This window comes from Centropristis striata, chromosome 23 (assembly GCF_030273125.1).
Source record: "Centropristis striata isolate RG_2023a ecotype Rhode Island chromosome 23, C.striata_1.0, whole genome shotgun sequence".
Classification (NCBI taxonomy): domain Eukaryota; kingdom Metazoa; phylum Chordata; class Actinopteri; order Perciformes; family Serranidae; genus Centropristis; species Centropristis striata.
The window spans coordinates 4476694-4480256 of record NC_081539.1 but is presented as its reverse complement, the minus strand read 5'-3'; positions in this window follow the sequence as shown (position 1 = coordinate 4480256).

Here is a 3563-nt window from a genome sequence, read left to right as displayed (position 1 = left end):
AACAGCAGACCACCCATTACTTGGGTTCAAGTGGTGATACTGTGTATCAACTCTAGCTCCAGAGCTCTAGCGCCACCAACAGGTCAAAGTTGAATCTTTATTCACTTTTGACCTGTTATTGGGGAATTACTACATTATCAGGACTTGCGAAATGAAGGCCAACCTGATAATGTAATAACCTCCCATTAATATTATACTTTATTACATTATTGGTAAAAAAAGTATTACATTGGGAAATGCACTTTATTACATTATTGGGAAGTTATTACATTATCAGGTTTTATTACATTTTCAATGGACTCAAGTGCAGATTTTTATTACATTATCAGGTTCTACAAGGCTTCCTACACATTTATGTCTTAAATATTCACACTTTCAGGTCACTAGATTGTGGTCAGAACATCGTTTTTTGTGTTTTTTTTAAATTCCGATGCACATAAACGATGTGAAAAGTCACTGTGATGTTCTAAAAGGGTTGAGGACGCGTGTAGGAACCCCGAGAGAGAAGCACCAGGTTTCAGAGTCCGACTACAGACATCACAGCACCAACCACGAGACGTCCCTCCGTCTGTCTCTGTGAGGTTTGGAATAAATTACAGGTGTAAAGTAGGAAGGTGGAGCTCAAACAGCAACATCAACAGGAAGTTGGAGAAGAAGAAGAAGAAGAAAAAAAAAAAAATAAAGAGGCTGGTATTGCTTCAAGTGGGCCAGACTGAGTCTGTGGGTTTCTTCTAAGCACCAGAGTTCACATCAGAAAAGAGAGAAAAAGAGTCAAAGTGTGATTGTTGGTACGTTATTAAAAGGCTTATTCAACAAGAGGAAATCTCCGAAAACTATTTAGATTATATTTATACTGATTGGACATCACGTGAAGGAGGCAGCACAGTCACCGAAGGTCCTCCGAAGAGAGGAGCAAAGAGTCAGAGAGGAGCACCAGCGGGAGGTTTGAAAACTTCATCATCATGCACAAAGTTAAAAATCAGACACTTGGCTGATCTACAGACGGGACTGTTGACTGGCGAGTGTTCTGTTAAGGACTCAAGGCACAGCAGAGAGTGGGACACGGCGGGGGGGAACATCTACAAACACCTCAGGAACCATTTAGCAGGAAGGAGAAAGTTTCCCATGGCGCTCTCACTGCGCTCCACACACACTCCAGCCTGGTTGTCGGTCGGTTCTGCTACTTTTAAACAGTTTCCAGGTTCTCAAATGGGACAATTTGTTGTTTTATATCACAGTAAAGTGAAAAAATAGAGTAAACTAGGGCTGGTTGTGTCCAGCTGCATCTCAATTAATTAGAATATGATGGAAAAGTAAATTTCCACTAGTTCCAGTCAAGCATAATACCAAGTATTGAGTCATATAGATGGACATACTTTTCAGAGGCCAACATTTACATATTAAACATACTTTTTAAAATTGGTCTTTTGAAAATATAATTTTTTTTTTGAGACACTGAATTTTAGGTCTTCATAAAATGTGAGCCATAGTCATTATAATTAGAATTGACTAAATTAAGACATGAAATGTTTCATTCTGTGTGTAATGGATCTATTTAATGTGTTCTTTCCACTTTTTGAATTGAATTACTGACAGAAATAAACTTTTCTATAATATTATAATTTATTGAGATGCACCTGTATTTGTCTGCAAAGTTATCTTTAAGTTGTGGTGCCGCTGCATCAAGTTTCTCTGCAGATTTGTCGGTTACATCGACTAACTGATTCATTGACAAATAATTTCTTTAGTGGAGAACAGCCCAAGAGAAAACAATTGATGAATTCCAGGCTAAAACAATGGAAATGAGCTTTCAAATGCGATAAAGGAAATAAAAGCAGGACTGATGATTCCCCTGTGAGGGAGGCTTTTTGGCACGCTTATTGTTTTTTTTGTCTACAGACATGGAAAAAAAATGATTAGACCATTGTTTTCTTTAGTTTTTTGTTCATTTTAATGCCTGGCACAACTAAAGGTACATTTGTTTGGACAAATATAATGAAAACAACAAAAATATCTGATAAGAGTTTAATTGAAGAGCTGATATCTAGACATTTAACAAGGTTTTCTTGGAATTAACCAAAATCATGATCAAGGAAACCATGGAATATAAAGACAAACCAACAATAAATGAGTAGATTGATGTAATCTACAATATATATGTTATGGAAAGAATAACATTGAAACTAAAGAACCAAACTGATATTTTTGAAGAACTGATCAAGATGGCTGAGCTTCGTGTTAACTGTAAGACCTGATTTCATATAGATTGCAAAGATGAGATCAAACCCTTTATTAGGATTTTATTTGTTTTTCCTATTTTCAAGCATCTTTATATTTTTATGCATGATGTGCGGATGTTGACTCTGCTTTACTTAATGCACAATCCTCCCCTCGTCATGTTATGTTTATCAGGGTTCGTACACTTTAGCAGTGGTCAAATTCAAGCTTTTTTAAAGGACTTTCAAGCTTTTCCAGTATCTTCCACCTGTTGTAAATTGCATGTTTTAGATGAGTACTTACATACTAAAAGGAGGAGATTTCACTGAACCATACCAACAGAGATGGTGTTACACTTTTATGAGGAACGGTCTTCATTTCAGATAGGCTACTCATTATTTTTACATCGACTATATCCATCTATAGACTATAGATAATCACAGTAAGAATTTCAAGTATTTACAAGCCCTTTATCCAAAATCCAAGCACTTTTTAAACCTTGAAAATACATTTAATTAAGCATTTTCAAGGATTTCAAGCAGCCGTACGAACCCTGGTTTATGTTATGTTGTACGTTTTTGTGCCCAACTTGCACATATGTGTATGTTACTAAGAAAAATCAAATAAAAAGTAAATTTAAAAAAAGAAAACTAAGGAAAATATCTAGATATCAGCTCTTAAATTAAACTTTTATCAGCTATTTTTGTTGTTATCATTATATTTGTCCAAACAAATGTACCTTTAGTTGTACCAGGCATTAAATTGAACAAGATATTAGAGAAAACAAGGCTGGTCTAAAAAATTTTTCCATGATTATTTTTTGCTGGTGGAAATAAAAGCTTTGTGCGTTACGTTAATTTTGGACTTGGTCAGACAAAAACAACAGCTTCATCTCTGACCATAAAAAAAGTAAACAGTTTAAGCAAAAGTCATATTTTTTTTGCAGCCTGATAAGAAATTCAGATTTGCTCTTTAGCTGCTGATCGTAACAAAACAGATCCAACAAAACCAAGTGGATCGAGTGGAGCGCAGAGCTGCAGGGAACTTTAATCAGACCGGAGAGACAGAAGAGAGGAGGAGGAGGAGGAGGAGGAGGAACATGAATAAAAACCTTCATCAGTATCCGTGTGGTTTTGGTTGAGTTTGGTAGAAAGCAGCACGTGTTGACGACAGGAAACTTCAAACCACCTCAGACTGTTTGAGCGGCGGGTCGAGCTTCCTGCCGCAGTGAAGTCGTGCTGGTTTTTGTTTTTTAGCACCTGAAGGAGACGCGGCGTCGCAGAGCAGAGTCACCACCACAACCAGAAACACTCAGGGAGACGTTTTATAAATGTCCAGCTCTCTGA